A 19,965-nucleotide genomic window follows, 5' to 3' on the forward strand; every position below is an offset into this window, starting at 1 on the left:
GTAGTAATCACTTATCTATATGAAGACCCTTGTGGGTACTTCCCTGAAGAACCACTGGATACCATTGGACCATATAGTATATTACACTGTACCTCTGTATGCTTTAATATAGGTCTTAATAAGAGTGGCACACTAGTTCAGTGCTTATGTGTTAGCTTTGCATGCAGGAGATCCTTGGTATCTCCAACTGAGTCTTGGTTTACAGTTGGTACATTGGAGCAGAAGCCACTCTCACAAAGTTACCTGTGGGCTCAGTTTGCGAGTATGACCTAAAGGTGATGGATGGGTGCATGGATGGTGGCCACCATTGTGTGGGTCTAGTAGCCTGCTTCTGAACAGAAACAGCTTCCTTTTGGCTGCTGGCAGAACTGACAAGCAGTGGAGCCAGGCCACCAGCATGTAGCTCCTGAACCATCATGGAGCCAGAGAGGGAGCATGGTGGCCGGGGGCTGCATGGCCTCATGGCTCACAGCAATGGAGGTGGGCCCCAGAGGTCAAGGTCAAGGAGGTAGGCAGATCAGGCTGTACTATGTGCAGCAATGGTATTGACCTACTCCTGGCCTGTGACCTGGGTGGCTGTGGCACCTTGGCCGTGGTGCCACCAGCCTTGCTGCTTGGTTCAGGTCAGCAATGGTGGGGAAGTGAATGTGCTGGTGCTTCAGCAGAGCATGGGAAGCTGGGCCAGGCTGTGCATTGGCCTTTCCCATGCCCATGAGCCTGGCAGCCATGACACCTCAGCCATGGCACCACTAGCCCTGTAGTTTGGTTCTGGAGCTGGCAGTGGTGCAGGGTGCTTTCAGCAGTGCAAAGGACCCAGGCTTTCAGTGGAGCATGGGACAGTGGAAGTTGAGCCAGGCTGTTCAGTGGCATCGGCATCGGCCTCCTTTGAGCTATGAGCCTGATGGCCACTGTGCTGGCTCAGCTTGCTTGACTTTGGGGCTAGCCGCGCTGGGGTGCGAGTGGGCCAGGAACTTTTTCTCTTCAGCCAGCACCAGCTGTTGATGGACAGCCCCTTTAGGGGCCCAGAGTAGGAAGGGATGTGGGAGTGGTTCCCCAGCTGGGTTGACTCAGGTTTTGGGTGCAGGCCACTGGGAGTGCTGCAGCTGTGGCTACGTGGGGTGCAGGGGGGGGAGGGTAAGAAGGTCTTGTGTTTCCCTGCATCATGGCTCTGATTGATTTTATCTTTTAGTTGCACAGGCATGTGACTCCTGAAATGGCATCCCACCCATCCCACCATTGTTCTAGGGTTTGCTGGGTCTTGGGCTGAGAATTTCTATGTTATTCTGGTGCTATTCTATTTCTGTCACAACTCTGGGAAAGGCAGTTTTGGTATTGGTCATAGATCCTTGGGGTGGGGGGGAACAGGGCCACTAGTCCAGTTTCCCCATACTTCAGGGTCCTCTTAAAGGATCTTGTGGTAAGGCATTGCAGGGACAATCCCAGTCAGGGACTGTTGGGGCATGCTCACATCCAGGTGGCAGGGGGGGTCCAAACAGAGGCATGCACTCAAGTAGAATTCCAGCAGGCTGGTCAGTCGATGCTTGTATGCTTGGATGCAAGCCAAAGCTCCCTGTACTGTAACCAATAAAGCTGTGTCCTTGTAAATCTCAAACAGTTGTCTGTGTCATCTGTTGCCTGCCCTCATTCCTCTCCTCTGGGCCCACAATGGGGATCTTCTGACATATGCCCCCTTTCTCACAGAAACAAAGCCTGGAATTCTGGCAGAATTGTTATGGTTGTCTAGCATTGACCACTGAGGGCATCTGTTTCTTAAAGCTTGACTTGCTAGAGAGAGTTTTTTAAACTTCCCAATGTGAGTTTTTTTTGTAAAGATTTGTAAACCTATGGTGTTTTTCAGGTTTGTAGAAAGATCTGTCTTGTCTATTTGTGGCTCCAATTTCCAGATTTTGGTGTCCTCACATTTGGCCTGGCTGAGAATTAGATATCTTGATGGGGGGGGGCGGATTACACCTCTCTTAAGGCAGTGTAAAAATGTGTATGTACAAAATTACCTTGATAACACAAACTTAAACACCAGTTGGACATTTTTAATTACTTGCCTTTAGTCCTTTGTGAAGACAAGTAGATGCCTGCAAGTGTGGGCTGATCTTTCAGGTGTTAAGTCAGGAGACTTTTGACTCTTCACAGACTGGAAAAGGCAGTAATTCTCTACCTGCCACTCTGAAAGCTTTAAACCAGCTGTGCTTTGTCAAAACACACTGCTCAGAATAAAATTAATACCTTAAAGACAAAATGTAGCAGGAATGGCGCTTCAAGATGACAGCATAGGTTGCCATCTTGGCTCTTCCCCCCATTTTTATTTATAGTTTTTATTCATAATCACTATTTAATTGACTGGGTGCCAAATCATATGCTGCAACAGCAGGTCTAGGGAGATGAAAGAAGCTAGAACTCTTATCAGGGTGTATGAGACTACACGCATGCTGGTTGCCTACACTGTAGAGTGTGAATTCATGAAAAGTAACCTAGCAAGTAGTCTCAAACTGTTTGCAAACATATGAACAAATTGACAAAAAAAAATCAGCTTCCCATTGCAACTAGTGAACAGAGCAAGTGGTGATTGTTCAAGCAGCCCTAGCTCTTCTAAGGGACAGAAACTGCCTGCATTTTAGAACTGGGACGGAGAGTTTTTTAACAAATGAAATACTTAGGAAGGATGGAAACAGGTCAACCAACTGCATTTGTGCATGTGTGTGTGTGTTCATCAAGACTAAAATAAATGTCTGCAGAGTATTATACACAAGCTCACTGCTTTTTATAAACAAACAAGAAATGCAGCTGTTATGTGGATACACCCTCTTAGAAATTACCACATGCAAACCACTTCGTCTCTAAATATGAAAGTAAACATAATGCTACCATCACTGAACAACAGACATCTGTGAGAGAGCTCTGCAATAATTTCCACTCTGTTTCTTATGTAGTGTTTATTATATGCTTCTCTCTATAAAAATAAAGTAGAATGTGACCCAGTGAAAAAGTTACAATCAAGGAAATCTTTAATGAGTGAGATTAGAAGCTATAGTTTCTCCAAGTGTGTGGCAGGAGGATGTGGATGTTTGACAGGGAAGATACAAATTCATACCATATCCCTTTTATTAACAATGATCTTTAATGTGAGAGAGCCAAATGCATGCCTTTTCAATATAATACGGCAGTTTTGTGATCTTCTGTTTATCAATAGTATTAATGGAAACATTTTGTTTTTAAAGTCCTTACCTGACCAAATACCTGTGATCTTTGTTTGTTTGTTTGTTTGTTTGTTTGTTTGTTTGTTTGTTTGTTTGTTTGTTTGTTTGTTTGTTTGTTTTGCTGGATCCATATCAAGCATAAGATAAAAGATCTTCCATGGAAAATAATTATGTACTATTCCTTGATTTAATAATGAAAGTGCATAGTGCTCATAAGTGAATAAATATATATACACCACAATATCATACTACATCCAATAAACATTTGTAATAAATATTGATAAAAATATTCACATCCTGTGATTATGCAAGTCCCAATTCACTATTTCTAAGGATCATTCAAACTCTTGATCTCTCAACATCAAAGTGCTTCAAGGTGCTGAAAAGCAAGCGGCAAGAAACCTGTTCAAATATTGATATATTATATTGCTCCAGATTCAGAGGTAGTCCAGTAACAGGTAAGTGGTAATGTCCTTACTTCCCTTATATTTATGCTTGTCTTTACAGATTCCTCACTGGTATTTTCGTTGCTGGCTGGACTGTTCCACTGATATGCAAGGAGAGTGTCTCTACAACTAGTGTTCCCAACCGTGGCATGAATAAGTCCAGGATTAGATGTCCATAATGTCCAACAGGATGCTAGCTCCAATTCTGTTTTGGGTTATCTTTCTCAAGGATGTCATGGATACATAAGCATTATCAACAGTGTAGTCTGTATTTTCTCTTACAGTGCCTCGCATAGTGAACAGCATACATTCAGTCAAATTAAGAAGTTTTACAGCCCTTAGTTGGCAGAAACTTACCCCCATTGGTCTAAAAAAATAAAGTGTTTGTGCTAAATGTCTGAAGAAATATTAAATCATGTATACATATTCAAATGAATCTGGAAACAAGCAGTCTCCCCTCAATCCCCTCTACCTTTTTTCCCCTTAGTTTTTTCTTTGTGTTTTAACTATGGGATCTGGGCATAACACCAATGTAGAGATAATGATTTGACTTTTTGCTATGTGTATATGTGTGTACACGTCTTCCCCCCCACCTTCCCTAAGTATCTCTAAGATTTAGATGGGTATATGGTCCATAAATAATTATATATATATCTATGTAACTACAAAGAGGGGAGTGGCTGGTATTGTGGAGATCTCTGACATCTTATCCAGGAGCAAAGATTTTTTTCAGTTTTTTTAAAAAAATCTTTTTTTCACCTTCATTTTTGGTATGGGCTGTGAACTTTTGTGATGGGCAGTTACTGACTGATATGTAGAATTATGGTTCTACTTACTTTAATATTAGTAAATTTTTGCCATATGTACTTTTCTGCTATTTTTGATAAATATTTTACTTATAATAAGGTTCTATATGTGGTATTCTGCATTTATTCAGTGATAAGGGAAGAGAGCTTTATTGGTTGGATATGCTATTTTATGGGTTTACGTTCAACATAATATCATGGAATGTTAAGGCATGAGAGATACTACCAAATGCAAAAAGGTTATCTCTAAATTGAAAAATCTTAATGCTGATGTGGCTTTTTTACAAGAATCTCATATAATTGCAAATGATAAAAACAAGTTGTGTAGACTGGGTTGGATAGGCATATGTTACAGTACATTTACTCAATCTAAGGGTGTGGCTATATTAATACATAAATGTGTCTCTTTTTAGGTTCAAGAAGTAATAACAGATCCAAATGGTTGCCTTTATTACTTTGGTTGTGAAAAGCTCTTATTCTATTATGGTTATGATTAATGTATATGGTACAAATATAGATTCTTCAGACATGCTTCATTAATGTTTCAGTGACTTGGTGGATCTTAGATAAGATTATTTGTTAGTGAGGGAGATTTTAATGAAACAATACAGCTTTAGATTGAAGCCCACCCCCACAGAAGAAACATTCAAAGACATTGTACTCCCCACTTTTGATGGCATTCATCTGACCCTTGCAGACTCTGTTAAATGCCTAGGGGTTATATTGGAGCCAGTGCTACTACTAGAAAAACAAGTTAAGGCAGCTGCAAAAAATGCTTTCTGTAATCTCACCCTAGCCTGGAAGATGGCTTCTTATCTCGAAACAGCCGATTTGGCCACCTGGATCCATGCTATGGTAATATCAAAACTTGACTATTGCAATGCACAATACATTGCTCTCCCATCTAAGATAACTAGGAGGCTCCAATTGGTGCAAAATGCTGCAGCTCAACTGTTAGCAGGAGCAAGCAGGAGCGTGAATATCACTCCCATCCTACAGTCACTCCATTGGCTACCTATCAGCTACCATGTTCAATTCAAGGTATTGGTTATTACATCCAAAGCTCTTCATGGCCATGGCCCGACATACCTGTGGGACCACTTCCTTCCCTGTGTCCCTCCACAGCAGCTTCGCTCATCTGAACAGGGTTTCTTGCAGGTGCTGCACATGGGTGAAATCAAAAGCAGCCCATACCCGGGCTTTCTCTGTGGTGGCCTCTACCCTATGGAACAACCTGCCTGAGAAGGTCAGGAGAGGCTTTTTACTAAGATAGGAGGGTGGTATTGTAGGAAGGGGGTCTCAGATGTTTTGCTAATTAGTTAGGAACCATAGATTTCACCATTATGTTGCCTTACATATTATCTGTTGCTTTAAATATGTACTCCTATATACTACTTGTGCTTCATGTTGTCTAATGTCAGTCCTAGAATTTATTATGTTCTGTTTCAGCAATCCTTTAACCCCATATTGGATCCTTGCTAATGCTACATCTTTGTAAACTTGTATTCATTTACTCTATGACATTGTTTATAGAAACATCCTTGACACTATGGAAATGCCTGCCCTTGTCTTTGCTACTGATTGTACTAATCTCACACTATGCATTCCACCTTGAGTCTCAGTGAGAAAGGCGGACTATAAATAAATAAATAAATAAATAAATAAATAAATAAATAAACTTATAACCTATATGATTGAACTAGGTTTGATTGGTCCTTGACACATGCTGCACCCAAAGGATGGAGACTATAACTTTATTTCTTCTTTACATCATATCTGTTTTTGATTAAATTATTTTCTTGTTTCAGCTCTGTTGATGCCTCAGATTAAAGCATGTGATATAGATATAATTGTTATTTCTGATCATGCCTCTATTTCATTAGTCCTCTAGTTTCCTAATTGGGTTAGACTATCAAGTTTATGGAGTCTTAACATCTCTTTGCTCAATGAATTTTTTTTTAAAAACACAGGTGATAGCTGAGCTTGCAGAGTATTTTAATATTAACCAAGGAACAGTGAATACTCATGCTATTGAATGGGAAAGGTGTAAAGCTTTTATCAGAGGAAGGATTATTGCATATGCATCTCACAAGAAGATTAAAGAAAGGAAAGAATGAACATGAAAAATAAGTGGAAAGATTTGTTAACTCAGTTTGCTACATCTCCTGATCCAGACCTCTATCGAGAGTTACAAAAGGTTAAATACGAGTTGAATAACATATTGTCAGTGAAAGCAGAACTTGCTTTGATGTGCTTGTGCCAGTCATATTGGGAAAAGGGGGAGCAAACGGGCAAATTATTAGCTCATTGATTAAGGCAGGGAAAGATTAAGAATTGTATTCCTATGATTAAGGATGAGGAGATTGTAATGCATACTACCTCAACTGAAATAAATTTGCAGTTTCAAACATTTTACTCTAAATTGTATGGCAAGGACAAAGAACCATCAGAAGACTTGGAAACATTTTTTCCAACTTTCCATATTTAGATATGGCTCAGCAACAGCTACTTTCTGAACCTTTGCATGTGGATGAAATTAAATCTGTGATAATGAATATGACTTTAGTGCCTGTAAACTAGGTAGGATTTATACAAAGTAGGCAAGGATCTGATAATCTTACATTGGTCACTGATCTGATTGCATTAAATAGAATGAGATCTGAACAAGTTGCTATTCTTTCACTTGATGCCAAAAAAGCATTTGACAAAATATATTGGAAATTTATTTTCTCTGCATTGACTAAATTTGGTTTCCCTCATGAACATTTGAAATAGATTAAAATTTTGTATTCATCCTCTAGATCTAGGGTACAGACCAACTGAATTTTTTCAGCACCATTTCCTCTTGAAAGAGGTACTAAGCAAGTTTTTATGTTTGGAACCTCTGGCTTGTGCTATTAGACAAAGTAATAATATACACGGCTTTATACATCATTCTTTAGAATTTAAAATTATTTTATATGCAAATGAGCTATTATTATTATTTCTCTCAGAACCTCGGTCTTCCACTGCTGAATTAATGAATTTGATTAATAACTTTATTGATCTGGTTATTCAATCAATTGGACAAATTAAGAATTGATGCCATTGGGAGACAATATATCACAGAGTGTAATTGCTGAGAGACATATTTATGGTGCCCAGATGCTATTAATTATCTTGGAATATTGATCCCAAGGAATATTAAGGTCACAATTTCATTGAATTTTAATAAACTAATCTCAGACATATATCCTTGACTAGACGGGCCACTCTAAACCTGCCATTATGGGGTAAAGTAAGTACACTCAAAATAAATATTATACCCTGAATTATATATGTTATGCGCACAATCCCTTTTTATCAACCTTGTAGATACATTCATAAAATTAATACTTTGTTTTGGAAATTTATGTGTGGTTCAACACCACCCAAGATTTAAATAGGATGCAACTTCTAATTAATGAATGATGATTCACTGTTCTGGATCTTAGTGCTTATCATCAGGCTTACTTATTAGTGTGTATAAATTGCTGGAATACCTCCCCTCAATTGGAGTATCCATCTTGGTCTTCCTTTGGAGGTTTCTTTTTGGAACCACTTTTTAAGTGGAATGCATTAGGGTTTACTTATGTTAAAATGGATTTTGTTCCTCCTACAATTTCTGCAGCTAGAGAAGTATGGCACATAATACCATGACAATATCAATTTGACCCATTCTCACATGCTAAACTAACATTATGGTTAGATTTAAAACTTGCAAAGAAATCTTTCTTATGGAAGGCTTGGACAGATAAGGGAATTTTTCTTTTAGATCAATTAATAGGTAATGATGACAAGTTCCTGTCCTTTTTCCAACTGAGGTCTAAATATGATTTGTCAACTTCTGCTGATAAGCAATATTTACAATTGTAGCATTTGTTAATGTCCAAATATGGTCAGTGAGCTTTGAATGCTTCAGTATCTCCTCTACTTTGGAGATTCTTACTGAATCAATAAAGAAAGTGAAATATGCAATGTTTGTATATAAATATTTGAGGTTGATTGAGGTTGGTTATATGATACATAGAACCTTAGAGATGAAGGGAATAAAGAGCATCCAAATTTGCTAAAGCAATGGGATAAGGCCTTAAGTAAAATACTTGTTGCTATGATGGAGAGATGGATCTTATGTTGTAATTTATTCAGCAAAAATTTTTGTTTAGAGTACATTGGACACCACAGCATTTTTTAAAAAAAATATTTAAGAAATAGAAAAGAACACTTAGTAGTGCATAGAACCTTACAGAAAGCTATTAAATAAGTATAACAGATTATATATGCTGTGAAATACATTGAATAATAATAATACATTGCAGTATCAACAGAATATAAGTAAAATATATGAACTGTTTTTTTCACACCCCTTCCTCAATTCAAGCAGATAGTCCACAGCAATATGGAATATACTTCCACCTTTTGTTGAAGATTCTGCATGAATTAAACTATAAACATCTATATGCTATTTATCCACATTAAATCCTATTAGAAATTATTAAATATTAAATATATTGCTTAACTTACAGGGCAATAGGACAATATATGCAAGTATAATACTTCAAAACAAAGTGAAAAAAGAAAAGGAATAGAAAAACTTAACAATTACTCTAGGCAAGTATATGAGTAATCAAATATATAGACTACTGAAAAAAACAAGAGTTTCCCCCACTGTCAGCAATGAGTTAATTCATTTTATTTGGTTATTTATCTACCGTTAGTAAACTAGTTTAATCGTCAGTAAGAAAATTAGCAATTATTTATTTAATATATTAATCCATTAGCACACAAAGTAACAAGAAATTACTAAGAAATATGGTATTTCACAAAAAGAGAAATGATATTCCAACAGGGATAAGAAAAAAAAATCTTTTAAATGTTACATTTATCTGAAGGGAAGATTCCCTATATTTAAATCCCGCATTTGCTCATTCTAGAAAGCTTTTAACATCATAAGTTGCTATTTTGATATTATTTTGGTTATTATATGTGAGGTAAATTGATGACAATTTTGCACACTATATAATTACTAAGAAAAATGATATTTCATAAAGAAAAACATATTTCAGAAGGAAAAGAAAAATAACAATAGAAAAGACTACGGGGAAATTGACAATTACTTTAAGAAGATACATAAATAAACTGGCAACTAAGAATTTCCTGTTCCATGAAAAATAAGTTGGATCTTAGTACATTGCCAAAGAGTGATCTTCAGAAATATGCTCTATCTGAGGGGGGAATTCCAGATATTTTGATTCCAACATTTACTGATTCTAGGAAGCTATTAACCTCATAGATTGCTATTTTAATTTGTTTATCTCTTAACCTAATTTTATTATTTGTTGCAAGTACCAAATCTTCTAAAACTTTACTTTATAGCATATTTTGCTTATTATATATCAAGTAAATTGATGACAGTTTTGCAAGATAGTCAACCCTAATTGCGTATAACAGAATGTATGCCTTCAGTATCTCCTTTACATCTGTAATCCTTGGAATCTTGGTGGGTGGGGAACCTCCTGGGTCAAAATTACCATTGATCTTCACAGAGTCTTCTTGGAAGCCTAGATTATTTTTTCTGAATTCAAAGTCTGCTTGTAATGAATATCAAAATTCAGTTCCCTATCCCACATCAGTAGTTTTCTCCCACTGTTTCTTAAGTTCTTGGATGGCTTGATTGGTTCTTTGAGATGCCTGATTTGTTTTTGACAGTCCAGAAGATATTTCAGATCCATAACAATGAACTTCAGAAACTCCTTCCATGATCTGATCAGCTTGCTGAGATAGCAGTACTAATTCATTGTCTTGTGAATTTAGTTTTGACAGATCTTTCTCTCCTTGACAAATCTTGTCCAAAATATTTCCATAATCTTGCTTTACTTTGCTTAGCAAACTTTTAAGTTTCTTTGTGAGGGAGGCAGAGATCCTTTGTATAATGTCTTCTTGCAACCATTTTTTTAGACCAGCAGATGGTGATAGATGGTGAAACTACGCAGTTCAAAAATCCACCATATTCCCCCCCTTTTTATTTATGTCCACAAATTTATTAAATCTCTGATGTAAAGAGTTTTAAATCCTTCCCTTTAGGTGATTTACAGTCCAGGTTAGCACGGTAATGTAATGTGCTAAAATCAGCTGTTTCTTTACAAAAACACTTGTAATCCTTCTTTAAAAAGAAGTTTAGTAAAGCAAGCCAAAAGTGAAAGGAGAAAGAAAGGAGAAGATCTGGCAAAATTCCCAACCATTAGAAGAGCAGTGTAAAATACTGGCGGAATTCCCAAACTCAGTTCTTAGTTATCAGTAACTTGCTGATCAGAGACAGAATCTCTATTATTTTATATCTCAGTCAGTGAATTCATCAATACTGAGCTGATTAGCAAACATCTTTGTAGTTTTCCACCACTGAAATAGCTTTCGTCCTGAGCACAGATACAGGATACAAAATAAAACTTCACAGCCTCTTGGGTTGGGGGGAGGAAAAAAATCACTTAAAAGAAAAAAGAAATAAGGTCCTAGCAAGTTCAAGATTCAGAAAAGAAAGATAAAAAGATATTTGCAAGGCAGACTTACTCAGCATTTTCTGGCATGAAACTGTTTCCTGCTTGATGTTAGTGCATTGGAGGAAACAGAAGATTGTTAAGCCCCTAATTAAAAGGGTTCAAAAATCCTCTGATATCCTCTTGCATGCATAGCTGATATGTCTTCTGTCATTAGAAGACGGGCTTGGGGTTTATCTTCATAAACCTGCCAGTGTGGGAGCACACAAGCCTGTGTGCTACCGGTCCGTTGCCATTTTGCAATCCCCAACACAGCATCTTTTTACTACATGTTTAAGCACAGTGTCTAACAGTTGGTGGTGTAATTCACAAAATGCATCTCTTAAGCATATACTTTGCACATGAGTCATTCGGCCTTTTGGGGAGGAAGTTATTAGTCATATTAATTTTGTGTTATAAAACTCATTTACTTTTGAGGCTGTTTATGTACAGTTAAACTACTTGCTTGTCTCTTGGAATCTAACGAATAGTCAATGGAAATGGACTCTCCATGTCCTTACAGTTGGAAAGACAAAAGCCCACTTCCTGTAAATCACTGGACAGAGGAATTTATAAACTTATCAACATTTGAACCTATTGCATATAGAAAGCAATTGTGCGTGGACTTATTTTTAAATATTTGGAAATCTTTTATAGCTTCCTATGTATAGATTTGCCAATAATGTTTTTGTAGCCAGCACTATTTCCTTTTTTTCTCTTCTGTTCACTTTTTTGAAATGTTTTTTTCACTAATCAAATAAAAAAATAAAAAATAAAAAAAAATATTGGTTGAGATAAACTCACAGTACTGCTGCACGCCAACAAAGTGGACAAGACAGATGCAGATGAACATGGACGGCCTATGCAATCATAAGATGGTCCTGTAATCATAGATTACTTCCGGTGTATGGGCTCTTAATCCAAGGTGTGCCAATTTACCATCTTCTGTATTCTCTTCTGGGCATTGTGAACTGTCATCAAACTTGGAAATACTCTGTGATCCACTGATAATCTTGTATAATACAGGATACTCCTGTAAAATCATGATACAGGATACGTGGGGAGAACCGTGAAGGAAGGAAAAACAAAGAGCGACCATTTCTATCAATGGACATCTGTGCAAATACCCCACCTCCACTACTGTCATATAACTTGTACAATGCAAAAAGCACACAAAATCCACTGATCAGGTATAGGAGCTGATGTCCTGTAGGCTGACAGTGACAAAGTTGTGTCTGAAGAGCTCTTTGGAGGCCTCCATAGCAGTTGTCAGTTGTCCTTGTGCCACATCCACAGTTTGAAAGGAAAGGCGCCTGGCTACCCAATGCTTCTTGATGTTCATGTCTCAGAATGCAGTGCAGCTGGTGTTAAAAGGGACAAAATACAGGAGAGTTTCCAGAGCAGCTGTTGTACGTGACCACCCATTTGTACTCTTGCCATATAGCTTTTGTTGTTGCCCTGCACTCCAAGTCTGTCCTGCTTTGCACCCTTGCCACCATGTGTTCCATTATTCTCTTGAAGATTTCTATGTTCCTGTGAGAGACAGCCAGAGCTACTTGCATCTTTTTCTCCCCCCCCCCCCATATATCCAAGACATCCAGTATCTCCCTCTCACACCAGGAAATGCCTTGGCCACCAGCAGCCTTTTGAGCAGCCATCTTGCAAAGATCTCATTTGAAGGCATAGCATAAAATGGCTCCTCTTTGCCAGTTCAAACTTTGCTGCCCTGGATCAAAGTTGCCTTGCACGTTCAGTCTCGTACTGATCCTCAAAATGCACTCTCTAAATCCAAATCATCCAAAATTTCTCAGATTCCACAAAACCCCAGATTATTACTTCTAAATTCCATTTCCAAAATTTTCATTCTCTGGTCTGCTCTTATCAATGGGCAAGCTTGTAAGGCTTGTACTGATTCATTTTTTCCTTGTATCTCTCTGAATTCTTTCTGTTGTATCTTAATTTGTTGAATGTCTTGATTATTTTCTTGAATTTTCTGATTTATTTCTTACAATCCAGAGATAATCCAGTTCTTAGTTTCTGAAACTCTTCCCTTATTCCAATGAAAAATCCTTGAGTAATCTGGTTCATTTGCCGTAGTTGAGTGAATGATGCCTTGTTTTCCAGCACTACTGGTCTTCTTACCAGTTTGCTGCTTTGGGGTTAAAGTGTTTTTATACTCTTTCTTTAATTCTGTGAACAAAGTTTTAATTTGACTTGAAAGAGAGATTATTTTTTGAGATATTTTATCTATAACATCTTCTGAACTTAGTTCAGCTTTAGCCTTTTTCATAGCTGCAGCCATTTTCCTCAATTTGATTTCTCTCTTTCACTTATATACCTCAATAGGCCTATCACTGGATATAAAGAAAGGGGGGAAATGATCGTAATAAATGAAGTGATTGTTGTAATGAATGTGTGTCACCTCACCATCACAACAGGAACAGACAGTTTATTAAATGGGTTGAATGCATTAATGTTTCAGCATTACAACCCTCCCTTTTTTAAAAAAGGGGTGGGTGGGTGGCTTTCTGAACACTAATGAGTGAAACATAAAAATAATTTTGAAGGTATTATTTGCAGGTTATTGAATTCTCTGTTTGAAGTCAGCTGCATCCACAATACAGCTGTATTAATATTTTTTTAAATGCCTCATTGTTACAACACTTTCTTCATCTAAAAAGTGGGGAGGAGTTGTGGAGAGAAGGATATGGTAGGAGTAGTTTACAGTTGGTATAAACTACAAATCAGCCCTCAGGTAAAGGAAAGTGGGGGGGGGGGGGAAGAAGCCCAACTTTAGTAAGAGTTCTACATACAGATAAGACTCTTTAATGGCAGCTTAACACTAGTTTTAAAAAAGTCATTGTACGTGTACAGAGAAAATTGTTGAGGTAAAATCAATTCTCAAGTCTCCTTTTGATGTGCAGAACTCTGGAGATCAAGAGAAGCACAATGGAATCTGAAACAGGGCAATCTGACTATGCGGAAAAGATCTGAAACAGTTTTTTAAATTTTGCATAATGTAGCAACCGAAGTCTCCCCTCCCCACCCTCGATCATTGCATTTGAAAACTAGTTGTTGCACAGCAGAGCAAGGGACCCAATGTATTTAGATCCAAAGGATGGTTGAGAAGGAAGGGAGGAGAGGGAGACACATTGCACACACATCCCAGCCTGTACTTTGCAGACCTTTTGCTAAGTACTGAGTATCCCTGAAAGGAAAAAAATACATGCTTTAAAGGAGTTAATCCCTGGAAAATGGAAGAATTTAGAACTTTTGGGTGGGTTGCAGTTCTGTGGGGGGGGGGAACATTTCCATTCCTTTCAATCCTCACCAAGTGGGAAGGATGTTAGATGCTTATGTGAAACAGCTGACATCAGTTCAGAATATTTGTTGTTGTTCATATGATTTAAAGTATGAAACGAGGACTATATAATGCTGCATAAATAAACAGAGGCCCACTAATCTTTCAGTTGAGAGGGCTGGATCCTTTTATTCACACTTCTAACCACAGACTTGGATAGAGCTTGCCAGATTGGTAATAAATATCTTTTGACAACCCTCTTCCCAAGGGAGACTCTTTCTGCTCTCTTGGCCACATTTAGAAAACAACACCACTGCAAAATGGTGACAAGTAAGGTAGGCCACAGATGTTTCCAATGGATCCCAAAATCCCATGAGGCTGCAATTTGGGATAGTGTTGAGGAATGGCAAGAATGAAACCCAGTTGTAGCCTGCTTACTTTCTTCCACAGAACTCAACAGGATCATGGCTACATGTGTCACACAAGGGCTGTTGTTTGGCTTACATCTCTGGCCCGGCCCAGGTTTAAGTACCTATGAGGAGAAGAAAAATCAAAGTCCACCCAGATGGTACTCAGCTGCTGTTAGCAACTTAGCAGGCTCTTCGACTTCATATTAGGTATCTTTGGATCCTCACAGCAATCCCAAGAGCCCAAGACTTTTTAAATCCAGTCAATGCACAAACATGAGGGTGCCTATCCTTTTTTTCCTTTCAGGAATAACAGTCTTGGGGTGAGATTGGTTTTGATCAGCAAAACCTTACCGAGGGATCCCAACCTCAGTCCAGACTGTGGCCCCATGCAGCTGCTATTTCCCTTTATAAAACACTGGAAAAATCCATACAAGGATCCTTCATGTCTTCTCTAATTTTGTTCTATGAGCAGTATTGTAGCCCTATCAGAACTATCAGCTGGGACAAGGCTGTGAAGAGCTTTGCACGTGATAACCAATGCCTTGAACTGGGCATGGTAGCTGATAGGTAGCCAATGGAGTGACTGCAGAATGGGGGTAATGTTCATGCTTCTGCTCACTCCTGATAGCAGTTGCACCACAGTGTTTTGCATCAATTGTGGTCTTCTAGTTAATTTGAATGGGAAACCTATGTAGAGTGCATTACAATAGTCAAGTCTTGATGTTACCATAGCATGGATCCAGGTGGCTAGGTTGGCCATGTCAAGGTAAGAAGCTATCTTACAGGCTACAGTGAAGTTGTAAAGGGTTTTTTTTTTCAGTAGCCTTAACTTGTTGTTCTAGTTGTAGCATTGGATCCAATATAACCCCTAGGCTCTTAACCATGTCTGTAAGGGTCAGGCGAACTCCATCGAAAGTGGGAAGTGCAATGCCCTTCAAGATCTCTGCCTTCCCAACAAGCATCATTTCCGTCTTGTCTGGGAATTTCAATTTGTTGGGTTTTAGCCATTTCACTACAGCTGTCAGGCAGCGATCCAAGACTTCTACTGCATCCTAAGGGGACCTGGATAGTGAGATATAGAGTTAGGTGTCATCTGCATATTGGTGACATCCAACTCCATAGCTGTGAATGAGTTCTCCTAAAGGCTTTACATGGAGATTGAATAACCCAAATCTCCAACCCTGAAAGCCCCCAAGAAGGCAAGTGTGAAGGCAGCTTTGAACAGTCCAGCCTCAAAAGCTGACTGTCAAGTGCTAGGGAGCTGCCCAATAAACCTGATGAGGATGGGCCAAGTGGGAGTCTGGGGAGTGGGGGGGACACTCCTTTTCCAGCCCTTGATGAACAACTGAGCAACGAAAGAATTGCAGGGGTCCAGAAAAACATGAACTTCTTTGAAGAATGAAATAGCAGGTAGGTGGCTGCTAATGGTCTTGGGGGCAAAGTCCTACTCCCTTAAGAAAGCCAGATATCACAAGACCATGGCCCCTGACATGGATAGGAAGGCCAGACTCCTGACACTGGCTGAAAAATCCAGGGAGTTTGATAAGACATCTAGGTAAGCATGCAGGGTGGAGGGTGTGACCAATGCAAGTACTCTCTGCATTATTGTGCATTCCCAAGTTCTCACAGGACCTCTGGGAATGGATCGGAGTCTGGCATGCCTCCAGGGTGAGGGCAAAGAACCTTTCCATCTTCAAGTGACACAAGGCATTTGTTATGCTGTTATCTGTGCTTGCTACATGCCAGGCTGAAAGCAAGATGTTGGCAGACAAGCAGACCAAGGTGAACCTGTGCACCAGGTGCACGACCCACTCAGAGCATGAGGACTGTCTGTTCAGAACCCACACCACTGCCTACTTGTCACACCAGAAGCAGACCTGCTTATCCTTGAGTTGCTTCTCCCAATCACTGCCACCAGGATAGGAAAAGTGAGGTCCTGCTTGAGGTCAGTGTGGAACCAGTGGCCTGGCCACCTCTGGGAGCACAATCAGCCCCTCAGGTACACTCTGAATTGCACACTTCCAGTGGCACTGGAATGTACCTGCAACTCAGACCCTGTTGCTGCCATAGGAATACTCTGTTGTACCCAGCCAAGAAAGAGAGCCAGACCCTAAGATCCTTCCTCATACCCTTAGTGACCTGGTTGTGATAGTGAGAAGTGATGGCCCCTACCTTTGCCCTGGCAAGGTGGGTGCAGAAGGCCTGTCCTGGTGAAACCACCTTGCATGCAAAGCTGACGTGACCTACCAAAGACTGAAACTCCCTGAATGTGCATTTGGGATGGAATAGGGTGCTGTGGATGAGCTCCAGCAGGACTTCACACTTGTTAAAGGGAAGGTAGGAGCACTCTGATACTGAATCAAGCTCAATGCCCAGAAAAGTCAGGCATGTGGATGGGCCTTCAGTCTTTCCCTGGACAAATGGGATGCCCAGCTAAGCCACAAAGGCCTGAAAGGTGGCTAGTCAGTGCACACAGTGCCACTCGCAGGGCCAACAATGAGAAATGGATATCACCTCATGCATGGAAGAACCCCAGGGATACAAATGGTGATGGGTAAGGAGGTGATCCCCAAAGGAGGACTACCCCAAAGGGAAAGCCCTCAAATTAGGGAGCAGAGGACTGGGGAAAGGGCCCATGATATGGCCAGGGGCCAACTCTATAAAGATCTTTCTGGTCATCACCTCTGGCAAGTCCCTGGTGTATTTAAGGTTGCCAAAGGTTGTAGGCATCCACAAATCCATGCAGGGCATGTGAAACCCATTGCAAAACGCCACCCAGGCTACTCAGTTATGGTCTTGTTGGGATAAAAGTCCAGAAGGAGGAGGCGGAGAGCCTTCTTCTGAATGGGGGTGAGTGCCAGCCCCAGCCCTGCTGCAGGGCAGTTATTTATTGGAGGCAGGAGGTTCTACAGTGGTGGAATTGGACCCTCCCTCCCTGCAGACACCATAAGAGGAGGTTTAAGTTGTCCAAAGGGGCTGCTCGCTCCCAGAGGATCAAGAACAGGATGGCTGGGGGTATGGACGGAATGGCTGTCTCAGCTGTGGACAAATTTACATCTGGGCTGCTGGCACCTCCACTGGTTGTACTCCCAGCAAACTCCCTGGTTGTTCTCTTGCCTGCTGCCCCATTTTTTCACATTGGAAGGATTGCCTTGCCCTTGGTATGGGCCCCCCTAGCTACAAGCATAATTTGTGGTTAATGAGATCACAATGTGTCTTTGTGCTGTAAGAAGCACATTTGTGAAATATCTCATCATAATCAGTACCTGCACTGCCCCAGGCAAGGCCCCACCAGGAGAACATTTGCTAGGTGATTTGGTAAGTGTCAACCCCTTCTGGGGTTGGATTCCTGAACCTCCCCCATGAAGATGATGTAGCCCTTCAACCAATTGCTAAAGGTATGGTTGGCCTCCTCCCCTTTGGACCCTTTTTAACACCTTTTTGAGGGAGAGGAGCTCCTGCCATCCACTACTTCCAGTCACAACAGGATGAAAATGTTAACACAATAGCAGTCCAAGGTCCTGTTCTGGAACTTGCAAGCAAAATGAATGCCGGGGGGGGGTCCTCATTATCACATTATTTGACAAGGATGGAAGAAGCATCCCCTCACCCACCTGTCATCCAAGAAGCCCCAGGGCCCCAACTGCTCCCCCTTTTGTCAGCCTTTCTTCATGCAGCCCAGGCCAGTAGGTCAGGAACAGGGGCTGCCTCCCCCTAGTAATCCTTTGGTAGGTCCCCATCCTCCCCATCTGTAGGGAACTCACTGGAAGATCCTGCACTGTCTGAGTCCTCCTCTCAGAGAGAGCATCCACGAGACCTGTGGGTCCTGTGGGGACCTCAACAGGTGCTGGAATCGCAGCATCTGCCATAGCCCCAGAGGAGTCCAGCTGTTCCACCATCTTGATGAGAATCTTGCACCCAAGCACTCAAGCTTTCATGGGCTTCCCCTTGGCCTGAGCTCCTGGGCAGATGCTGGCCCCAGCCCCCTTCTTGGGAAGCATAATCCCCTTGTGAAACTTCCTGCTTCCCTAGCAACCTCCTGTTAAAGAGGCTAGCAGCCACCCAGACTGGGAGTTCCCTTCTTATTTTTTTAAAAAATCTAATTTAACTTCCCCCCAATTTATTCAATTTTATTTTTAATTTTTATAATAATAATAGGTGGGCATCAATGTGGCCAAGTGCAAAGTAATGCACATTGGGACCAAAAATCCCAAATATAAATACACAATGATGGGGTCCAAACTGGTGGAGACTGACCAAGAGAGAGATCTTGGAGTCGTGGTAAATAACTCACTGAAAATGTCAATTCAATGTGCGATGGCAATAAAAAAGGCCAGTGCTATCCTGGGGATTATTAGGAAGGGAATTGAAAACAAATCAGCTAGTATCATAGTGCCCCTGTATAAATTAATGGTACTGCCTCATTTGGAATACTGAGTACAATTCTGGTCACCACACCTCAAAAAAGATATTACAGCATTGGAAAAAGTGCAGAAAAGGGCAACTAGAATGATTAAAAGGATGGAACACTTCCCCTATGAAGAAAGATTAAAGCACTTGGGGCTCTTTAGCTTGGGGAAATGACGACTGAGGGGTGACATGATAGAGGTTTACAAGATTATGCATGGGATAAAGAAGGTAGAGAAAGAAGTATTTTTCTTCCTTTCTCCCAATACAAGAACTCATGGGCACTCAATAAAATTGCTGAGCAGTCGGGTTAGAATGGATAAAAGGAAGTACTTCGTCACCCAAAGAGTGATTTAACACAGGGAATTCACTACCACAGGAGGTGGTGGCAGCTTCAAGCATAGACAGCTTCAAGAGAGGATTGGATAAACATATGGAGCAGAGGTCTATCAGTGGCTATTAGCCACAAGGTATAGATGGAACTCTCTGTCTAGGTCAGTGATGCTCTGTATTCTTGGTGTTTGGGGGGGGGGGAATCAGTGGGAGGGCTTCTAGTGTCCCTTTTCCACTGGCAGACCTCCTGATGACACCTGTTTTTTTGGCCACTGTGTGACACAGAGTGTTAGACTGGATGGGCCATTGGCCTGATCCAACATGGCTTCTGTTATGTTATGTTCTTATCTTGTTTTGTTTCAAAGTGGCAAGGACTTGTGACAGTGGGGGGCCCAAACCTTTTATTGCTTTCACTAGAGCTTTTGAGAGTCAAGTTCCCTTCATCTGATGATGGGAGCTTGACTCTCAAAAGCTTATACTCTAGAAAATCTCATTGGAC

The sequence above is a fragment of the Eublepharis macularius genome, chromosome 5 (assembly GCF_028583425.1).
Source record: "Eublepharis macularius isolate TG4126 chromosome 5, MPM_Emac_v1.0, whole genome shotgun sequence".
NCBI classification, from domain to species: domain Eukaryota; kingdom Metazoa; phylum Chordata; class Lepidosauria; order Squamata; family Eublepharidae; genus Eublepharis; species Eublepharis macularius.